Source organism: Tenebrio molitor, chromosome 5, assembly GCF_963966145.1.
Source record: "Tenebrio molitor chromosome 5, icTenMoli1.1, whole genome shotgun sequence".
NCBI lineage: Eukaryota > Metazoa > Arthropoda > Insecta > Coleoptera > Tenebrionidae > Tenebrio > Tenebrio molitor.
This window is the reverse complement of record NC_091050.1, coordinates 24,548,413-24,573,271: the sequence shown is the minus strand read 5'-3', so window position 1 is coordinate 24,573,271 and position 24,859 is coordinate 24,548,413. Positions and strand designations below refer to the sequence as shown.

General features: G+C 33.4%; 1 protein-coding gene across 3 annotated transcripts in view; it reads right to left on the bottom strand.

The window, feature by feature from the left end:
• The window catches only part of LOC138131967 (pseudouridylate synthase RPUSD2-like), a 449,464-nt gene that overhangs the window by 261,108 nt on the left and 163,497 nt on the right, over positions 1-24,859 (bottom strand). The window lies entirely within an intron of this gene.

The following is a 24,859-nucleotide window of genomic DNA, read 5'->3' as shown; positions in this document are numbered from 1 at the left end:
ATATTTTTGAACAACGAAAATTATCTCAATATAACAACTTCACGGAAAATTGACTGCACTTATTACGCAGAAAGCTTTTCCATAACACTGTGATTTGCAGCAACTTTCCCGAATCACCAGAAAGATAGTCTTTACCGGTCTTTACATTTAATTTAGAGGTACATCCTCGATAAACCATCACGATTGTTTCAAATTCGGACTATCTATGAAAATCTGACATTTTAGTTGGCAGTATTATGATTTGTCATCATAAATCTATTTTAGGTTATAATTCAACCGAACACTGCTCCCAGGTTGTTTGTTACATTTTTTACATAATTGAACGTATTAGGAACAATAAATCGTAAAGTTGTAATTGAACTGAAACATACATGTTTGTAGGGCAGTTCTGGGTAAATTCTTATTAACTAAATTACTGACGTCATTGACAACAATGAGAATATTTAAATTCATATGACAGGACCTGACGCCAATCTAACAAAAAAATATCTTGGCCTGCTGCGTGTTTAAAACAATCGTGAACGGCTTCTATGCAAGAATTAAAAGCAACAATAACCCTAATCACTTTTAAACAAAAAGAATGCACAAATGGTGTAGGAATCTTATCAAAAGACAAAATGTTTTTTATACAGGGTGTCTCAGCTAAAACTTTCGAGCCTAATAACTCAGTTATTTTCCAGCGGATATTTTAGACGGTGAAGAATAAAATCCCATTAATGTAATCACCCAAGTCTTAAAAACGTAATTTTTACATGCCTTTTTAAAATGTTGAATCAATTAAGATTTACATAAAAAATTGATCGTCAATAAAAAATGCTGTAGGGAAAAACTCGTCCTTGAAAGACGTCTGGTTTGCAAGATAAAAGCAAAAAACTGTGTTAAACGTGGCTGCAAATGCAAAAACGTAGACGGGGTATGAAACAAACGCGCAATTTTGCAGAATTTTGGTCATCCCTTTTCGCAGAAGCGCAGATGACATATTTGACGTTTATCTTGCTAACCTTACAAACACTTACAAAGTTAAAGACAACATTTGGACTGGATGCTTTAATTCTTCCATAAAGGACTAAAACAAGATCGGGATATTTTAGCAAGGTAATTTAGTTCACGTACGCTTCCTGTGTCTTCAAATAAATTGATGACTCTCTTAACCTTACATTTTGTAAAGCCTACATTTGGATAGTGTTCCATGAGAAAACGAACTGTGTCTTACGACGCTCTCCATAGGCAATTTTTTTTCCTTTTTCAACAATATTGAAATTTCTACCGCTGTAGTATTTTCAATAAATTTTCACAATATGACGTTTCTAATAAAGCGCGCCCAATTTTGACAGACTTTAAAGGGTGTACAAAATGTTGCTTGGTAATAATCATCAATTGTTTCAAAAGGTAACTGCTCAAATACCTTCAAATTTTACATTAAAATTTTAACGACAAAATCTAATCTTTTCGTTGAATCAGACAAGTTATTTACTTAATTACCCCTATTTTTTAATGTTTAACAATCTAACAATAATCGTGCATAATTTTCGATAAAGGAAACATACTTATCCACAAAATCATCAGTTGAATGCTGGAATTATTAAGAAATGTTGGAAGAAATCGAGGCCCTATGATCAACATGTTAAACATAAATTAAGTGAAATAACAAACAATACAAATATTACTATTAAAAGAATTTAACATATTAAATTTAAAAAAAAAACAATATGTATATAAAATATGAGCAAATTTCATTTGGATTTTATGTCAACCGTACAGTATTAATTTAAAAAAAAAACTGCTTTCTTTTTTGTAAACGAGAAAGTGAAATAACTTTACATTTTACAGAATACGATAAAAACATTCGATCTCAAAAAAGTGCGTTACGTGTTCCGCCACAATTACTTTCGTCTTCCAGACAGGTGCTCACTCACAAACTTATACCCAACAATTACGTAATAATGATTATGTAAAAACTCAGCAAGCATATCCGACATGTATCATTGAAAAAATTATCTTTGATAGTTTAAGTATGTGCACACAGATATTCCTGATTTTACTTTTACTCCGTTTCTCACAATCATAAGTGGAACACGCTTTAATATACTCTATTATAAAGCGTTCCAACCTGACATGTTAATAATGCAGTTGTTGAATAAAATGTTCATTCAGAAACACTCCGGAAGGCGTCTCAGAAAGAGGCCATAATTTTTATAAATTAAGCTATTAATACTAAATATGAACCGGTGAAGAGAGCTAAAACGGTAAATGTTGAAAGTGAAATTAAATGAAAAAAGAACTGCTGAATTAAATATGAGGACCATAAAATTTTCATCTTCATCACTCTATTTACTGATCCAAGATTTGATTGAATAAAAACATTACTTTAAATTACTGTCCATGCTAATAATTTTAAAAAATAATAGCATTTGAAAACGAAACAAATATCTAATATCTAAATATTAAAAAATAATTTTACTTTTAACATTAACTGAATTATATTAAGCAAATTAAATACAAACAATTAAAAGTTACTTCAATTAATCTACAAAAAAATTAAAGAATTACAAATAGAAATAAAAATATACATTAAACTGAAAATTAAATCGGTTTTTAATAACTCGTGTAAAATTATTTAGATTACATTATCATAAACTAAAAATTTTACCAAATTTAACTTCAATACAGCCATGTGTTTGAATATTTTTAGATCAAATGCTTCCGTCGAATCAGTTGTTCTCAGCTCATCTTACGTTAACTAATTTTAGCACGTTTAAGAAAAGTTGTTAATTCTTATTTAAAAAGATTTATGCAGTCCACCAGCGGCTACATCACACTCATTTTAAATAGAAGTTACATAATAGGCTATCTCAGAAGTTTTTTTTTATTTTAAAATTATAGGTTGGTATAACCATACAGAAAAATAAAATAAAAAACAACTAGTAATTAAAATATAACAAATGAATAAAAGCAATAATTGATGATATATTTCCTAGTTTTGATATTCTTTCTTATTTCTGATCATGCGCGACTCACGTGTAAAGAAAGGATTTCTTAAAATTATAACGTTGATTTTTAGCAAAAATTTTCGGACAGACCAATTTGTCTTTGTGAATGGTCAATGGTCATCTTTTAGCATAGATTACATTTTTTACTCCAGCATCGTCACTCAAAATGCGCTACAGCAACTTCCTGACAAACTGCGAACATTACGACTAACCTGTGATCCAACTTGACATCTTTTATTTTTTTGTTTAAGGATGTAACATTTGACCCCTTTTTTCGTCGGCACTGGGTGGAACAGAAAAAAGTAATTTTTACAAAGATGACCATTTACAAATTTAAATTGACCCGTCCGAGGATTTCTGTTGAACATCAACCACATAAACTTAAAGAAGAAACTTTTTGAAATACACCGTGAAAAAAATATGAATTGTTGGGGTGTTCCACAACGATAAATTAGCCTATTCCACTCCCATTCGCGCTACTGATACTGATACATTCATCTTTCTTGCTCAGCAGCTAGGACTACATTATTAATAATATTTAATTCAGAAGCGTACTGAAAATATAAAAAAAAATAGTTATTTTTGTTTTGAAAACGAAGACATTTATTATGAAAAAGTGTTATTAATCATTTCTACCCGCCGTCACTGATTATTATCAGCGTTTTTTGACGTATACCTATGTACCTATTTAAAAAAACAGCCTGTGTATGAGAAAGACATCTTTAACAGGGTATAAAAAAAATGTGTCTTCAATCATAAAATTTTAAGCATCAAAATATTACAAAAGTGATTGCATTATGTACAGTTGGGAGCACGGAATTTCGCACACCCTTTTGTATGTCATTAAAAAAAACTATCTACTCTAAGCTTTGTTGTCATTATAATCAATCATGACATATGCCGCCAGTATCTCATTTTAATAAAATTATGTCAGTGAAATGTCCAATGTGTGCGAAATTCCGTGCTCGCCACTGTACACGTCATATTTTAGATTTACAAAAATTCACCTACAAAAAATTCATAATGCAGCAACTACAAGTAGAACAAATTAGGTCAAGTTGAAAATTGCGTATAATATATACATGAAGATGACATGTTACATAAAAGTTTATACGAGTACCTTGATCAAACATGTGAAAATGGATAGACTATATAGACGTGTAATATTAAAAAAGTCTGAAGACAAACATTTTCTCATATAGCTAAGGGGCGGTAAAACAGAAACAAATTGTTTCATCAAATTTAGAACTAGCATGTCTATTATTAATTCAAGGCTATGAGAGCAATACAAAGTGATCAACAAGAAAACAAATCAAGAGTGCTATCTCATCTTTTGTTTTATCGAAACGTTTGTCTACTTTGAATCGTACCAAAGTTTAACTTGCTATGCACAGTCGTTTTACTGGTTGCCTATTCACCCCGTTTCGAAAGTAACTTTCTAATAAAAAGGATGTCTCTTCTATTTTACCATTTATTCTGGGATAATTGTTCCTTAACAATTACAGTAAACGTGCCGAAATAGAAAAGTTGTTCTCAAGGTTAACAACAGCACATCGTTGACGTTTCTTTGACATTACCGCGATAAATCTGCTTACCAGTGGCGTCGTGTTTGGCAATAAGCTGGTACATTACCCATTCTTACGAATGTAAAATGTTGCTTTTAAAATTTTACGCCCATGCATTGAACGCTTATTTGCATAGAATTCCGCTACGACATGACCGACAATTTGCAAGGCCTGCTCTGATTTGTTTCTTTTTTATCACTTTGTATAATATTCACTGTGTTGAAAAAAGCAACAAGTATGGCTGTTACAGAATACATTAAACTAACAAAAACAATCATCAACAAATGATATCCTTGAAATTTAACAACATCAGAAAAATCTCTTCATCATAAATTAAGAAATTCTCCAAGAAAAAATGTCTATTGTTAAGAGATATTTTATTATAAAAATTAAATAAGAATTGTTATTCTTCGTTATGTATAACAATGTACAGGGTTATTCTAAATGATTGTAGTCGAAGTAGGCCATGCCCATGTTATTACGTTTTTGCCGCCTTCATGTGAACTGTCAGTTGTGTCGCTGTCACTATCATTTGTTAGGTGAAAAGTGTGGTGATGAGGATTTTATTTATTTTTGTTAAATTAACGATTGAATCCAGAAATATTGAGTTGTTTTACAATCAATTTTAAAAATATTGAGTTGTTTTGCACCCAATTTAACACATCATTTTGATGATTTTTTTATGTGGAGCGGCAACCATAAATTTTACATTCAGTTTTCACGCCTACTTCAACTACAGTCATTTAGAATAACCCTGTATAACGAAAAACTAACAAAATCCTCCTACGAGTAAATAGACAAAACGAGGTTTTTCAAAAAAGTGCATTCTTGAATGACCAAGTTATATTCCTAATTAGGGTACCAAAAAATGCATATTTAAAATTGATATTTTTTGCGAAAAAAGTTCACATGCGTAATACCGTGTACCATAAATCTTGAAATCCAAACAAGTAATTTTGTTAATCTGAAAAATTAGTTGCATGAAGTTCTACCAAGGCATTATGTAAACAACAAGTTACCTCCTATCTTTGTGTTTAGAGTGAAACTAGATATGCTAGGTAGTTCTGAATTGTGTTACTCTCTCGTGACTGTTATTCACCAAAACTGAAACTCTATGTTGTGTATAATGAATATCAATGCAAATGAAGTTCTTACCGCTTTCAAAGTATTTTCCGATCTTTGGTTTCATGATTTTTTTTTTATTCGGGAGCTCTTTATTTGTCATATTTCTCCCATTTTAATATTTTCAAATTTTCTAGCGACTGCGAAAAAGTTTACGGTTCTTAAACTCTCAATGTGACTGAACTCAACGAACACTATCTGCAAATTAATGTTCATGTTCTTTTAATTTATGTTATAAAATTTGCAAAACATGTCACATCTTGTGTTTGTCAGATACTCGCGAGTGCAAAAACTGGTTTTTCGTGTAGAGATTACACATCAGAAATAGCCGCTTTGGAGGTACTTTCAACCGAATGAGCACTATGCCTTTGTTCATAATATTAATGATAACAGTTTCAATTTTTGCAAAAATAGTCTGTAATAATAAATCAAATCATATTTTTGGCAACCACAAAAATTCATGTACAAAGATTTTTATCACTGACTTGTTTTACATTAGCACGCAATTAATTATTACTAGTAACAATTAATATTAATAAGAATTTAACTTAACCAAACTAAATTACTGTGAGAAATTTGAAAAGTACAAAATAATCATTCTATAAAACGTTTATTCAATATAAATTTAAAAAATAAACTGATTCAATTTATGGTTTCCTGGAATTTGACATATTTCAACAAATCAAGGACTTAACCTAAATATTCCTTTTAAAAAATCTCGTGAGTAGATGATTTTTAACCTCAGTGCTTTGGAGAACCTTCAGGCTACAAACCGCACCTCGGGTAAAAAACATGCACTTCACTCCCTCGGTGCATAATCTACTATTGTGACTGAAGTAGACTTTTTCTCACTTATGAAATAAAGTACATATGTACTTTATTTTACGGTTTAAGTAACTTCGTCTCACACACGTGTACTTACTCAAATTTTGCTTAATTAAAATAGAAAATAAATTTCTAGGAAAATATTAGGCAGTGGTTCAACCATCATTTTCACTTACTTTCTTATAATAAATTTACACATTTCAACAGTCTTTTACTCTTAGCGGATTACCTAAGTTACGCAATAGTGTAGAAAATTACCTGATTCATATTTTGAAATTTTATTGATTAATTAATTCTTTGTAATAAATTTATATTCCAGAGGCAATGGTTGCAAAAAATTATATATGCAACTTGTGTACAAAACATTTTTACTCGTGGGGTTACAACACTGCCATTGTGTGTGTAAACTTCCCACTCGTAAAAAAAGCAGTGTACATATGTTTCATAAATAAATTACTGAACTATATACCATTCACGATGTTTTGGCATAAGGGGAGGCTATGATTTTATTTTTTAACGTTGGATACATGTTTGATTTCTGTCATCTCTGCTGTCACTAAAGTGCCTGACATGCGGACCTATCAAAATGAACGTAACATGTTGCCGAATTTACCGTAATCATAATCAAGAGACTTTAAAACGTATTGATGGTGTTTGTATTAGACTGCAGAACATATGTATTTTCAGTAAGTTACAATGAAGTCAAGTTCTTTTTGTGTATAAATTGAATCGTAGGTGAGTACAAGATAAATATGTAGCACGGATAGTGAAGGAAGAAACAACGACCCAATTGAAATGGCACAGGGGTTTTGTAAGACCTATTATAACTTTGCGATAGTTGTGAATTTATGGCTTGAATATTTTGAAATGTACTCCTGAAATTTTCCAATATTTTTGTAGATATTGTGAAGAACTTATTTCGGAAGATTGGGCAAAATTAATGTGAAATCTTTCATTTGAAAACGTTCTTCCTTTAATAATTTCATTAGGAGAATCTGACTCGGAATTTGATTGGGATTTTGATGCAGGTAATGATGATTCAGAATTTTCTAATGAAATTATCGAAGTTGAATAGTTTTGTTCTTTTTTGTCATAGACGATGGGTGTGTAAATATTTTGCAGAAAGATTCGAATAAAGTAAGGCTTAATAAGTAGGTACAAGATTTTATACAATCTAGTTCTAGGAATGTTTTGGCTAAAATGAAAAATTCATTGAGAAGTTACTAACTGGTTGGTTAAGACACTGTATAGGTGGGTTATCTAAGTGGTACATAAATTAACAGGAGCCACTTCGTCTTTCGGTCCCGGTCCGTATTATTCTGTAGTCTGTTCAAGTCAGTTTCCTGTTTTGTTAAATTGGATTAAAAATGTGTAAGTATTGTTATATTGCAAACTAGTAAAACTGACAACAATGCACTAGACAATGACGCAGTTTATAACCTCAAATTTAGAAAAACATAACCTAATTCAACAGACAGCTTTACTGCCAACTTAAATGCACTTTTTTCATGGCCTCCCCTTATGCCAAAACATCGTGAATGGCATATAGCAGTTCGTTTAAAATACTGAATTTATGTAAACAAACTGTACATTTCCTTGGATGAAGAATGACTCACTCTTTTAGAAATCATCCGCTTTTAAATTTTTATTAAATATAAACAACGGGGTTTCCGTTTTACTCAGTAAATTCTGATTTGATTCTGTGATTATTACGACCGTACACATAAACCTTTAAACTCATTTAAATCTGTCTCCTTCCAACACAGCAAATCTTATTCATGCAACCCTCTAGCGACTTCGTAAGAGCACGAGCTTTATCCCGGCATCTTCTTCGTGTTGTTTAAAAAATACAATAATATTTAGACGCGGACAAAATAAGTCACATGCAAATGCAAGTATCCCATAAAACACAAAAAGTAAAGTCATGCAAAATATATGCGTCGCGACGCATAAAGTGTCGATGCGACGCTTGCGCTAGTTCCGCACCTGAGCGGACCTGTGCTCCCATGAGAAAGTCGCCTCCCAGGAGGGAGGGTCGACTGACGAGGCCATGACCAAACTGTTCCGCGTCTCCTTTATCTTTTCAAGACAGGAAGTTTGTAGTTTCCTCAACAGGAACAGCGTATCTCACCTAGATGCGATACATGCTACCCGATACTTAACCACGTCTAATTGAAAGCTTATGACAGAAATTACGAAAGTTTGGTAAACAAACCGGTCCCTTGCATGGCTCCAAGCTAGAATGCGTGCCAGATGGATGTTTTAGATGTGTGCTTCAAAGGAACGAGCAATACATTAAGGGGTTGCAAATTTAATTTGCTAAATACTAAACTGATACCAGCATTTAATCCGTGGAGCTAATGATGGTTTAGAGCTGTTGTGTAATCCAATACCTCCTAAAACTACTCATTTTCTCTGATTTTTGTTTTTATGACCTTTCAACGGTTAATCTTGCGATGCAATAGGCAGTCCAGAGTTCTTGCGTTGTTGGTCTTGTAAAAATATCAGCGCTAATATTAACACCGACCATAAAAATCCTGCGTCTTACAACATTTATTTCTTAATGTTGGCAAAGCACCTTTGTTTCCTGCTGCCAATTGGTACTTAATAAAAAAGTATACACAACACAGTAGGCATAATATTTATAGAAATGGTCGGATTTAATTTCCAGGCGGATCCCTGAGAAGCGTTGATTTTTATTTATAAACCACACATTCAGCCATTATCACCTCCTGAAACACATTTCAAAACAGTTTCCATTTTTCATGAAGGTCGAATGGAGCGGCGAAGTAACTCAAATGTCTCTATCAAACAACAAAAGACCCTAATCTATTTATAATGTTGCATTCAAAAAACTTGAGTTCCAAAATAAAGACCATGAGACAGATGAGCATGAGAGAATTTCTAAGCACATTTCAGTCCACATGTCAGACACGTGCGCACAATGTACGAATGCATTCTAAAGGAATAAACCTTTTCATTGACCTCAAAAAGATAATATAGCCACATTGGAAAAATCTCCAACTTGACGAGTTGATGCAGCAACACATTTTTTGTAAGCAACAAAGGTCTGTCGTAAAACAAAAAAACAGAATGTCGTCACACCGCCAGGTGCAGTAAACACGACAATGCAAATTGAAGACAAATAAAAACGTTTTTAGGGATGATCTCACGAGATGAACGACCAACGTGAAATTACAGATTCTGCCGGTGATCGTTTAGCGATTTAATTAAAATTATCAAACATCTCGTTAACAAACAGCCATAAAAATATCGAGTCAATTTAAGATAATGATGGTCATACTTTTTGTGGCTTCTACTGAAGCCACTCTGAACATCGGAATCCGAACTGCATTGTTCTCCAATCAGATAGACTCAGCTGAAAATGTATATTTTTATTGCTTTGTGCAAGATTATATCTACACAGATGATTTGTGTACAAGCGCGTCATCTACTTCCTTAATGACCCAGCGAAATTATTTCAGAATTTACTGAAATCGATACAAAATGAGTCATAAAAGCGAAAGTAAAGACTCAAAACTTACAACAAAAGGATTTTATTTCATAAACTTTATTTTATTGTATAACTTTACAGAGTTAAGGGGAGGTTTCACCCATAAAAAATTACAATTTCGTTCGTTCCATTTTTACGACGGAGATTAAAGTAACGTAATCTTTGATATATCAAAAAACCGAAAAAGCGGAAATTGCGGCATGTTATATTGCCATCCTACTGTTGAATATTATTTTTATTTCTCACCCGAACCTTCTAGGATCTGTTGGCCTTATTCTGTTGGTGGGTCATAAACAGACCCCTAACCCTTAAATTTTCACAGCGTACGCCGATTATACACCGTTTTAAATGTGATTTCTTATTGTAGAGTTTATGCTAAAAATAACTTCCAGTCCAACTAGGACCGATCATATCCTCAATAAAACACATCGAAGCTACGCACTGTAAACATTGAATTTTAATATTATTTTCTCTGCTTTTTATTATACAGGGTTATTCACGTAAGATGACGAGCTTGACCAGGTAAAAATGCAACCCAAAAGACAATTTACAAAGCATTCATTGTGTTATGGTATTAAGTCAGGAATCCAAGTAGGTATTCTATTAATTTGAAAGGTACAGCTGTCATTGCATTTTTCGTTCATATTTAGTATTTGAACAGGTTTTCGAACGATGACAGAACCGATATCTGTGATATTTTGTGACTAATTGCTTATTACTGTTATTAAATCATACTTTGTTGAGAGGTATTTTTCTGTCAGAACTTGACATTCATTAGGCTGACGTTAAAAGCTGTCTATGTTTTATGTGCATTATGATAATGCCGGATAATGTAATAGGGATCGAGACTGCTTTGTGAATTGTCTTTTGGGTTGCATTTTTACCTGGTCAGGCTCGTCAACTTACGTGAATAACCCTGTATAATGCAGTGAGGGCTGGTGTCGGTGCTGGAGGGCTGCTGTGGCTCTAACGAAACGCCTACACCAACAATAAGTATAACAATGGAAAACAAATATTCAATATGCCTCAGAAGGAACACAATAATGTTGTGTAACAAAACTCAAAATTAATTTGCTTGGACTATCTGACAGCTTGTTTGCATGTACCTAATTTATCAATACTTTTCTCCTACGAGCAGTAAAATGCCTTCACGTTGTTTCGGCATAATGGGAAGCCATAAAAAAATTTGCGTTTAATTTAGTAGTAAAGCTGTCTGTTGAATTAGGATATGCTTTTCTAAGTTTAAGGTTACAAATAGCGTCAATGTCTAGTGCATTGTTGTCAGTTTACTAGTTTGCAATAGAAGAATATCTACTCAGACATCGCGCGAAATTCAACAACATGTTAGGTTCATTTTGATAGGTCCACATGTCAGGCACTTTAGTGACGGAAATGAAACAGTGTGTCCAACTGTAAGACTTGGTTTTTGCCCAAGGGCCTTATCTAAAATTAGGCAGTCATTCAAACGGCAAAGCACAGGTTTGGTCTCGGGTAAGCTCAATTGGGACGGTACAAACATGTAAACGATAACACCTGACACATCTGTCACAAATCAAGGATATACAGTGACTCACCAGGGGCTTTCTTCCCTCTTAACTCGATCATGACGAGAGTAGCACCTGTCACAGCCCCAGTGTGCAGTTTGGGATGCACAGCCCGCCCGCAGTCTCCGCAGAAGAAGACCGCCAATACCAGCGGTGTGAGCCTACAATTCACTTCCACATGTTACTAATGTCCCCTCAGTACTCGAGAAACGGGATAACCTCACAACCTTTTACCAAGCAAACGTATGATCTGTGCATTTGGTTGCCACCACCGGCCATCCCGACAGGATGCGCCCAATCAACGACCCAGCCAAAGATGTCCCACCCGAACTTGTTTTTAAACATTGTTGGTACTGATTTCATAGCCCAGGTTGCCCAAACTTGCTATCACTCAGTTACCAAAACACCTGATAACTCTATCTCTATCACCGGCATGGTATAGTCTTTCTAATTCAGGTTGAACCAGCAATAAAAAATAAACTGCGTACCCTCATTACCGCAAGTGCCACCTCCTCTTAGCTTTACAACGAAGATGAATTCATGGTTTAAATGACAGATATTTTTCTTGCTCTTTCTCGATCGTTGCAAGGTACACCGGGCGCAACAGGCCAGGCTTGTTTTCGGTATAAATCCATCTTCATTTAAAAGCTAAGAGGATGATGGCACTTGCGGTAATGAGGGTACGCAGTTTATTTTTATGCTGGCTCAACCTTAGTTAGAAAGACTATACAGTGAATTTTTTTTAAGACTGGCCATAGGGTTTTACATGCTAATTTTTCAACTCCCTGTTAACTTTTGTCCTCATGAAAATATTGAACCCAGTTTTGTAGTTAGGTTGTGGGATATGATAATGTATTAAAACAGTTTCAATTTAATAACCAGAAGCAAGGAATAAGCTAGCAAAAAGACGTTTTTTGAATTCCATTTGTTTCAATTTTAAATTTTTAGTAGGCTAAAATTTCACCTGACATTTTTGTAATTTTGATATGTAATTAATTGTGTAATTGCTTAACTGCATTATGAGGCTATTTTGAACATTTCATTGAATTTCTATTTAAGTAAAGAACCTTGTTATAACATAAATAATCAATCTATGGTTATTAAAGTAATGTTCAGACTATTTCTTGGATTTTTGCAAATAACATTTTGCTTGTAAATTGTCTATTACAATCATTTAGGTATCACAAAATGAAGTAAATGTCTAGATAATATTATTGTTTAATCTAAAAACAGTGCTAGACTTTGTGATTTTCACAAAAATAAATTTTAACAGGTGGTTGAAAAATTAGCATGTGAAACCCTATGGCCAGTCTTAAAAAAAACTCACTGTATGTAATGTGCGATCGAATAAAAAAAAAATCGAGTTACCTGGATTGTGCTATTCTGATGCTTTGATTGGTTCAAACCATCATTTTCGCCTACTCTGATTTTTTTTCGATCGCACGGTACTACATTACATACCATGTAAACAACATTGTTTTAGGTGTAAAGTATTTAATCTATGCAATACATTATTACATTACTCAAATGAGCTTTTTTCTTAAGAAATTACCTTTTTTCGTGATTTCTCCAATTATCCAAATAGGGTCCCAATTGATTCGGATAATTGGAGTTCTACTGTACTTATTATAAAAATAGCCTCTCAAAAATGTAATATTATTTTACGAATACAAAATGATTTAGGTACAACGACACCAGGACGAGCCATCGCGAATTAACAAATAAAAAAAACTGGCACTTGTAAAACACGAGAACGTAATGTATATTTTATTGGATACAACGTTTATGGTAAATTTTCCTTGATGTGGGGTAGTAGAAAAGTGTTTTATTTTAACTGTCTCCTTAGCACTGTATTTAAGACGTTCCCCGTAGATAATACATTTACCAAATACAAAAAGTCCGCAGACATTTTCATTTAGCTACTTTTCAGCGTCATACGCCCAAGTAGCTAAATTTGTCCCCATTTAAAATTCACACGAGCCGCCACTGAAATGATTTTCACAGACCCTTACGATTAAGATATTACTATCGGGGTTATAAATTTTACACACAACCAGCAATTCAGATGTGTTTTGTAGGTTGCATTTTAGTTTATATCCGTTCTATGTGTCACTTTTGAACATGATTAAAAATGGTTCGCTTTATTGCTTTCAAGTTTCCCATGATCGATTTCGGATATTATTCTTGTTACTCTGTCCGTTTTCCATTTCCTGTATCGCACGTCAAAACTATACAAACCTGAACATTCTGGGTCAATGTTCATTATGTAGTATTATTGCTGTTTGGGCAACAGCGGTCACAATGAAATATGTAATCTTATTCATCTTGTCAGTGAATATCAGGTGAATTTGCTCGCAATGCCTGACGGGTAATTAGTATTCAATCGTAATAAGGCCCTCTAAAATAGCTATAATCCAATGCACTCCTACTATTAATTAACATCATATTGGCATGCGGTACTGACACAATAATTCAACATAGATTTTATGAAAGTTTTTGTCATAAAACATCAACTGTCAATGATACTGTAGTACCCCAATGATTTGTTAATTTTATTTTTAATTAAAGTCGGATTTCAAGTGAATAAAGAATACAAATCGAGAACGTACTATTCCGGACATGGAATCTTGGACATTTTTTTGACATTTCTAAAAAAAAATGATGTAAACCAATCATTAGTGTCATTAATAAATGACAATTATTAAAAATCACTTTGAAGTTTTTATTATGACATCAAAAAGCAGGGAAATGGCATTATCGAGTCAAAAGTTGGGTTATATTCAATAAAGGCCAGTTCACACATATTTGTCAGTTAAATGTCAGTTGTGGCCAAGATTCCGTGTCCGGAATAGTACATATTCGCGTGTGATAATAGTATATTATACATCAAGGTGGAGAAGTTCATGATTATAGCCAGAGCGCCAAGAAGCGCGCCGAGGGATGTAAGGCGTGAAGGCTATAAGGGACTTCTCTACCGTGGTTTATATACAATTTTTTTCACTACTAGATAAAGTCCATTCAAAAATCAAAAAACCATCACCTGTTGCTTTAGGTTGGTAAAATTTAAAAAACCCTAGGTAGATATTTTTTCATACTATGTTGGTAACTATAAATTATGACATTTATTTGATTCAAAATAAAATTCAATTGCTTTGAATTCCATTCAATTGTTCCAATTCCATTGTTTTATTAGCAGCACGTTTCATTTATTTAATGAATCTTATTATTTTTACTTAAACATGCCCAGAAAAACAAGACATTTAATAAACACTTAACCTCAAAATTACAATTCTTACCAAATTTTACACTAAACAGCGTTGCCGATAGCATTTATCGAGGAAAATGCGACGTTGGTGGGTTTTTGATTTTTGAATGGACTTTACGTTAAAACCCTTTCTCATAATAATTATTAATTAAATTATTTTGTCGGATGCGACGAATCCGAGTTGTCATTTCTAAACGGTTGCTATGAAAATCGTCTACGTTAACCAACGAAATAAGCGACAATCTTTCGTTGCTAGGTGACAGTTATTCATTATTAACCCTGGGTTAACAATGAAATATTATTAACCAGTAGGAGTGAAATTCTACTTCTGGGTACGGTTCAGGAGTAAATAATGACGGCTTCTCAGACTAGTAGTGAAAAAAAGAAATTTAACCACATATGTTGAGAAAAGCTCTTTATATTTGTGTCTTCACTGTTAAGCTAAAAAAAAATATTATTTTCCGTTAACCGGTACAAGAGGTAAAACAGTCAAGTTATTTTTACAGGGAATGAAATACAGGATGTGTCATTCGCGAATTCAGAGCGTTGTAGGGGATCATTTCAGTAGTCCAAATATAGAAATTAAAAGAAATCGGGAGTCCGCCCACAAAGATACATTGGTGCACTCTTTGAACTGCGTTTTCTTCAAATACAGGCTGAAAAGTTCAGTGTTTATGTTATTTATGGTGTAGATGATTGTGGAAAATAATAACGTAAAACAATTTTTTGAAGAATAGCTTTACTTTAGAGTAAAAAATCTTAATTTTTTGTAATTTTTCTTAAAAAAGGAACGGCAACGTGGCTAGAATAGTATTTTGTTACTGTGGATATGCAGGCTGCTATGAATTGAACAAAATTAAAGTGCTTATATCTTCTTCAGGAAGAGCGATTTTTTTTTCTAAGTCTTTACGAGCTCCACTGGGTCCTTCCCTACCACGCTCTGAATTCGGAATTCGTCAATTTTGAAACACCCCGTATAAACACACATAATGTACAAAAAAAAAAAATAAAGACCGAATCGGACCAAAATACCACTCTGCCAAACAATCAACTTCGTCACTGTTTTGTTTGCTTGCATTCATTTCTTTCAATGGATTCAAATCCTTGAGGGTGGTGATAAAATAGTTATTTGTGTACCAAGGCCAAAAAGTACACTTCTATTCAAAAAAAAAAAAAAGCGTACACGTATTGAGGGCTACTGTAAATAGGGATAAAATGAATTAATCGTTTCCAAGAAAACGTATTACTGACATTTTGTATGTATGTATGTCATACATGTGTGAAAATTGCTTTTAATAAATTTCATACATTTTTAAATTGTTAAGATTGTTGAGAGTTGCCTTTTTCTATAAATTTATGAATAAAAGTTTGAGTTGTGTTTGTGTTTGCCTAATAAATAAGGCAAAACTTTTACACACATTAAAATCTCGATACATACAGTTAATTTCAAAATTATAGAGTACACCTAATTTTCTACAGTGTGAATTGCACTTACATTTTTTGTCAATAATCAATGTCAATTTTGACAAACAGAATGCTAAATCTAACCAAAAACGTGAAAGTGCTCATTCTTTCCAAATTAGAAGAAGGGTGGTCGATCCAGAGGGTAGCCCAGCATTATAACATCGCGAAGAGCACCGTGCAGAGGATAAAACAGACAATATTATGGTGTTCTAAAACATCAGCGACATTTTATGTTGTCAAACTTACCTAACCTATGTAAAAAAATATGACGCTCAAATTTCAAAAAGGCATCTTTACATGTGGAAAAAATTGTAATCAATCGACTTCTTGATTTTTGAGGTGTACTCTATAATTTTGAAATTAACTGTACATCGATAAAATCCAGCCATCAGCACGGGTTTTGTTACAGGTTTCTAAGTAACAACAATTAAAAGATAGGTTTACAATATAACAATTTAGCCAAAATTGTGCTCACTACTTGTACGCTTTTTTTTTAATAGAAGTGTACATCTGAGTTTTCTGGCCGAGGCGCAATCGAGGCTTAAAACAGGCGGGGACAAAAGACACTCTTTGGCAGAGGTTGACATAAAAAATTTTAGGTAACCGCACGAACTACATAGCAAAAGACATCATTGAAGAAATTACAAATTTATTTTGTATCTACCTTTTTCAAATAGACTGCAAGAAGACGAATCCGGAAACTCAACTAAAAAACTGATGCGCGGCAAACAATAGTTAGAATCACAAGGCTAGAAAATGCCATTTTGCAAGTACAAGCACGGTTTGTGAAGCAGAGGCGTCACAGTGCGAGCACTTGCAAAACATTTTCTAGCCGTGTAATACACAACACTTTTTCGGTCGACAATTTATTTAAAGCAAAATATAATAATTTTTGTTAAAATATTACCGGATAGGGAATTTATTTATTTTTTTCATTGGCAACATAAAGGATCCAATACGCGACTGTCACGACAAAAGTTAACCAATTCCTCAAATATTCAAAACCGTCGTCGTCCTTTCTGTTATTCCTAACCCATCGCTTGATCCCCCCTCGGCCTCTACTGCTATACACAGATTGATTAATGAGGGCGTACCTTGAGTTAATCAAGCAAATAAGTGAAAAAAAGAGACCTTCATAACGTGTTGTAGGTTGAGAAATTTGATCCAAAAGGATTTATGAAAAATTACAAAAAAAAATGGTATGCTTTGACAATCATCTCCAAGAAAATGGAATAAAATGATGCAAAAAAGTACTACTTTCACTACGATTTTCCGTGGGAAAAAGTGCGACTTTCACTACGATTTTGCGTGTAAAAAAGTGCCATTTTCATTACGATAAGCAAAAAATGCTATTTTCCAGACGATTTAGAGTATTTAGACGAATGGAAGATCAATTAGACGGAGGCCGAAAAAGGCCATTTCTGCTGCAATTGAAGAAAATATAGCCGCTATTTGAGAAAGTGTAGAAGATGATTACCGAGTCATCTACTGAGATAGAAGAAGTGCCATGGGAAAGACTGCTATTCTCTGTCAGGAAAATTTGTTGTCGCAATCTAATCGAATTAAGCAACCTAAAAGTCTGAGGAAAAAGATTTACTCGTTAATTTTTAACAAAATCTGGACCAGATGCAATTATTTTGTGAAATCAATCCGTAGTAGTACAGAATGATATACAGCAATAGAGTTTCTGGAACTGTTCGAAAACTACAGTTCACGGCGTCGCAGAAAATATAACAGTTTTGCAACACGACAACCCTTCATCTAGTACTGCGCAATAAACAAGGCATTTTCTGGAATCACCAGAAAAGTAAATTAAAGTCGTGATCTGACTTGAGTTGAGATTAAAAGAGCAAAAATTACGGGGAAAAAAGAGAATATTTTTAGAAACCCACTTGCTGGACATCGTTATTGTCATATCATATTTTAAATGCATAAACTGGCAAATAACTAAATAAAAACTTCATTTAATGCACGTACATAATGTACAACTAATTGGCCTTAGCAATAGTTATTTGTTTTGTGGAAATGGTAAATTAAAACCGCAATTAGCGAAATAGAATGCAGAAGTATTTTGCCGTGGATTACTAATTTCTGCAGTAAGACTTCAGTAAGCCTTAGAACAGTAGAAAGAAGAATATACGAGTATGAATATCTAAACCAACCACTCTTGGCAATGAATCAAAAGTCAGTTTTGCCAAAACTCACAAAACCATAAGTTTTCGAACGAAAAAGAATTGTTTTGCTGGTTCAGATTTATTTTCTTACCATTAATTGAATTTTTGGCAATAACAACAGAACCTTCCAAGTGCTGCAACATAACACCAGGTGTGATGTTATGGGAAGTGATCTCGTCTAAAAGGTTTATGCAGTTAAATGAAACACTAACTGAGGAATTTGTGCAATAAATTAGGAAACGTATTTTTTTACGTATTGCACACAAGATTTTTTCAACTGGAGTGGAAAAATTAATTAAATTTGTATATTTTTAATATTCTATAATTATTTCTAAATTAATTTCGCTGATATAGAGAACCAATTTCGTTTATAAAAAAAAAAACAAAGTTTGCGAAGGCATTTAAGTTTTTCCTCGAATTTACGTAATAAGTAGTAGTTTATTTGACGAGTTTGTGTGTAAATTGGGCCTTTTTTGGCACTCGTGGGCCTTTAAAACGCTCGTTTCACTCGTTTCACTCGCGTTTTAAAATGGCCCACGCGTGCCAAAAAAGGCCCAATTTACACACGAACGAGTTGAATACAACGTTTTTTTGTTCGACAAGCCCCTTAAAGGCTCCAAATCGCTTAAAACCTTTAAAATTAGCTTGACGTTTCATTTTGACAAGTTGTGACATTTATCAAAATCCGTTCACATAGGAGAAAATTCTCAAATTCTGACAGTGTCGAACAAAAAATTCTATTAAAATGTCTGATTGAAGTGAATCGTTTGATATTGAAGAATCGGCTGCGTTAGCTGTTAATCCCAGGGGATGGGATGATTATATCAATTATATCAACAATCCCAAAACGCTCATGGTGGATGGATATCTTCAAATGTGGCAAAACGATATCTTTATAGCTCAGTTGGATATGAACTTCATGTAGGAAAGAAAATATTGGGCAATGAAGAAGAGGTTAACGTAAATAAAGTTATTAGTTTCTACTTCCACAAAGACCTGTTCTGGAATTTCATTCACGAATTGTGAAAGTGTTTCTGTTAACATTTAGGTATAATACTCGTAATAATAAAAAATAGCATGTATAATTTCAATAAATTGAGTTATTTCCGCACTCGTTAGGAAGTATTCCACTATTCCTAACTCAAATTAGTATGTATTCAAATATGTTAGTTTTCCAAATTCTACTAGAAAAAATACAAACTTTCTCCTGCAACCGTAATATGTATCAAAAATTGACACTAATATGTAACAAACACAATGAACACAACATGATCGTATGCTAATGTTAATGTATTACAATGCCAAATTACAAGGGACTGTCACGGTTACAATAAAAAATGTATAAAACAATCCAGTTCCACGAAAAATATTTAAAGTAAGACCAACCAGTTGACACCGCTGTAACAATTGATAAAAAAAGTGCAGAAACATTAATTGTTGAGTTATTATTATAAGATATGGTTGGAGAATTTGTGCATTTTATGTGTTTGCCGTTAAATTGTACTTAAAATTGTCTTTTTTTCTTGTCGTTGATTTTTGTTCGATTCATGACGAAATGGCTCAGACTCACGAAAAAAAATGTGCTTCGATAATTTTAATACATTAAGACCTTGTTGTTGTGAAGTGTTCTTCTGAAGAGTGATACAATTACCGGACCCAAAAAATAATGAAGGAAAGGTTCCACTCAATTTTAGACGGTTAATGCGAAAAATGGCAGGGAAAGCGTTCTCTAGTCATAAAACATTTTATAGTGGTATTCTTAAAATTTCAAAAATCGAAATTCCTAGCAAGAATGCGAAATTCGTATGCGAAGTACGCTCTAAAGCACCTTCAAATAATCATGAAAATTAATATGATAAATGTAGGATTTGCGGAACTGAAGGGGAAACCATTGAACACAACATTTCTTCTTGCACCGTTTTGGCTCAAAGCGAATACAAGAAACGTCATGATATTTTCGCAAAAATTATACACATGAATTTAGCTGTTAAATTCAACTTATTAAAGGATACACAACCACATTATATTTATAAACCAGAAAGTTGTTTCGAAAATGACAATTACAAATTATATTTTGATCGTACAGTTTTAACTGACATTCATATTCAGCATAACAGACCAGACCTTATTATTTTAAATAAACAACAAAAGCAAGCATATCTTTTAGATATAGCTGTTCCAAATTCACACAATATAACACATACATATAACACAAAAATTAATAAATATTTAGAACTCTCCGTTGCTATGAGAAATCTTTGGTGTTTAGAAAAAATTTCGATTGTACCAGTTATAATTTCAGCAACGGGAATAGTACCAGAATCTCTTTTTAAAAATTTAAAAATTTTGGACTTAGAAAACACATTGGTGGTTGAAATTCAAAAAGGTATATTATTATACTCATGTCATATCGTGAGGAAATTCCTTAACATTAACACAGAACATAAAATACAAAAAAGTCAAAATGTGGAGGCGAGACGCCGGTAATTATGTTGATAAGCACTGCACTATTACTTGATAGTATTATCCGTAATAGTGTATGTACTCCGGCAAAATTGCCGTGCCGCCGGGTGGTGGAGGGTTAAGTATAAGTTACGTCTCACTACGTCCCGACTCATTTTCCTAAATTGTAAATTTGTAATGTTAAAGATACCAGAAATAAACTCATCCAAACTTTGCGAGCGAACATGAGGTGTACAAAGATTACAACCCAATCTTAAACCAATACAAACTTGGAAGGAAGTGTTATCTAAGAGAGTATCTATTACCAGGGGATGGGATATTAATGTTTAAATGTTTAAAATCATTTCTAGTGTTGGCGAATTTTAAAAACGCAACTGAAAAACTACCTCTTTTAGCCAAACATGTGGCTCATAAACTATATTCGAAAAGGTCCTTGACTCGGGGGTGATTTTTCACACAGGCAGACAGTGACGCTTGGCAGCTAGAATCGAACGGAGCTGTTCGAGATTCACAAGAGAGAAGACAGGTGAATAATTTGTGGTCCCGGGAGTGGTGCAGTGAATTAGGCTTGTGATAGCTGGTAATAGGTTTTTGATAGCCGGTAATAGAGATACAGTTACCAGGTGTGTTGGTAACTGGGTGATAGCAGGTTTGAGCAACCTGGCCTATGAAATCAGTGCCATCAATTTGTAAAACCTCTGGCAGATACCATGGTATATTCCTGAGCACCGAACCAGGTTCGGATGGAACACCTTTGACTCCTAACACTGATCGGGCGCATCCTGTCGCGATGGCCGGTGGTGGCAACAAAAAAATGCACAGATCATACGTTTGCTTGATAAAAGGTTGTGAGGTAATCCCGGCTCCCATGTACTGAGGGAACATTGGTAACGTATGTTAAGTGAGTTGTAGGCTCACACGCTGGCATTGGCGGTCTTCTTCTGCGGAGACTGCAGGCCGGCGGGCTGTGCATCCCAAACTGCACACTGGGGCTGTTGCAGGTGCTTCCAGAACATGCGACGCAACCCCGGAATGTAGCGCTCTGAAGCCGACGCCCGTAGTTGGAGCCCCTTGTCATGATCGAGTTAGGGGGGAAGAAACCCCTTGGTGAGTCACTGTATATCCTTGATTTGTGACAGATGTGTCAGGTGTTATCGTGTACATGTTTGTACCGTCCCAATTGAGCAAACACGAGTGCGGACCTGTGCTTTGCAGTTTGAATGATTATTATCGTACGACTGTAGCTAAGATTGTCTAATTTAACGTCTGGTAACGTGACCGATGTATTAATTGTCAAATATTGAGTGGATAAGGCCCTTGGACAAAACACAAGTCTTACACTAGAATAAATATTGTTCAAAATCAAAACAACCCACCCACGGCTGATAATTGCTTGGCTGTATTTTTAGCGGATAATATAATCCATGGGCAAAAAGTAACAGTTTTTGTTTCCGTAAAGTTAAATTGCTTTTAAATTTCAAAGCACATTTCCTGAGTTCTTTTATTTTCATTACCCCGCATGCAGTGACGCTTTTATCTAAAAATTTTCGCTGCGATAGATATTTCAAACGTAATGTGACGTGCCAGATTCGTTTAAAAGTGTTTAAACTAAAGCTAATAACGCGAAGTGTTGTCTGTTTCTAATTTTAGTGTACGTTTATTTTGTAAACGAAAAAAGAATAAACTGAAGAACAAGAAGACAAAATCACGTAAAATGTGACATAAGACTGAGAAATACAATCAGAGTTGAAACTACATTTAGTTACCTACTGCTGAAACTGTTAATTTTACTCATTAGGTAATTATAATTTCGTCAGTACACAAACAATTAAATTATAATATTAATGGCACGTTAGTTGATTTTTTTTAAATTTCGTTACACTAATAAGACGTTATAGTAGTAATGGTTAACTTTGGGACATTTAATCAAAACTTTAATTTCCTTTTTGTACCAATAAATTTAAAAAACAACTAAAAAACAAACTTTGCGTTTTTAGATAGTCATTACTTTATATTGTTCTGGCTTTGCCAAATTCATCAAAGTAATCAGGGTAATAAATGTAAAGTATGTACGACTGTACATACAGTACATGTACAGTCGTTGACCAAAATAAAATAGGACAAAGTAAATTTCGATTGTGTAATTCGATATTTTTGCGAAATCCGTCTCTTAGGAAACAAAAGTGTCAAAAATAAAAAAACAATTCTGATAAGTGTCATCATTCGACAATATTTCAATATTCAATTGAATAAAGTGACAGTGACGAGATGACAAGTGAAAAAACACAACCTAACTTTTTGTAAATCAATCGTCAAGTCTAATCAAGTTGTAATCTGAGACACATACGCCTCAGTTACACTACACAAATTTTTGAATTGTGAAACTGTCTAAGGTAACACTTTGTCCTATTTTAGGTTGGTCAACGACTGTACATAATATGTACAGTTAATTTCAAAATTATCGAGTACACCCCAAAATGAAGAAGTCGTTTTATAACAGTTTTTTCCACATGTAAAGATGCCTTTTTGAAATTTGAGTGTCATATTTTTTATATAGGTTAGGTAAGTTTGACAACATAAAATGTCGCTGATATTTTAGAACACCATAATAGTGTCTGTTTTATCCTCTGCAAGGTGCTCTTCGCGATGTTATAATAGTGGGCTACCCTCCGGATCGACCACCCTTCTTCTAATTTGGAAAGAATGAGCACTTTCGCATTTTCGGTTAGATCAGGCATTTTGTTTGTCAAAATTGACATTGATCATTGACAAAAAATGTAAGTGCATTTCACACTGTAGAAAATTAGGTGTACTCTATAATTTTGAAATTAACTGTACATAGATATTGCACTGAAAATATAATTCGTGTGTCACATGATCCCTTTTTAATAATTCTGATTGACTGAAATAGGATAGTAAAAGGCGATATTGTAAAACAAAAGGACCTATCAATCTACATATTTTGGTCCCTTTCTGACGGTAACGACATTTGTCAAATTTGATAGCTCAAAACGTTTGTTCAAATTGATTATAAGCTGAAAAAAGCTGTACTAATCGTTGAGGAAACGTCGATGATATAAAAAAAACAATCAGTATATCAGTCCCAAGAAATATATATATATATATATATATATTATCAAAAAGCAAAGCCACTGAGGGCTATTTATAAATTTTCATTTTCCTCATTTATTCATTCATTATACGTTCTCATCAAATATAAACTCGGCATATGACCACTTGTTATATTAGAGCTTAAAAGAACAACGTCAACATAATCTCAGGTTAATTCAAAGAAATCTCTAATTTGAATTAATGTTGAAAATCAATTTGCCATTTTAACAAGTAATAAATATCATCATTCGCATTCACAGAGAAAACCGCTGGCCATGAGGGCAACAACTGGTAAAATCAAAAATTAATATGTTTGTGTCATCAACTAATAATAGTTAATAGTTAACAATAACTTCGTTTACAAGATTTGACTAAATAATTAATCTAAATTAAATATGACAACAAGCAATAGGTTCAATTTATTAATAGTACCATTATTCAATGAGCGAAAAATGATGGCTATTACTCGTGAGGCTGATTTTATGTCACGAGGCGCAGGCCAGTGGCGTAATTCTTCCGAGCGTGTAATAGCCATTATGCGCGAATAGAATACTATACTTTTTCTTCGACTATGAAAATAAATTGATAAATAAGTTTCATTATTACATAAACTGGAACTGACGTTTTAAAATTATTACTTTGTATAGTTAATACCATTGCATTAAAATTTGCGATTAGACTTCATAAACTAGTAGCTATGATATTTGCAGTGATTATTGAAATCATTCAACGGGTCATGGGTGATAAACCCTGTTATATAATGAAAACACTTAATTACAGTATTATACAACAGAGTAGAAAAAAGTTATTAATATTATCCGC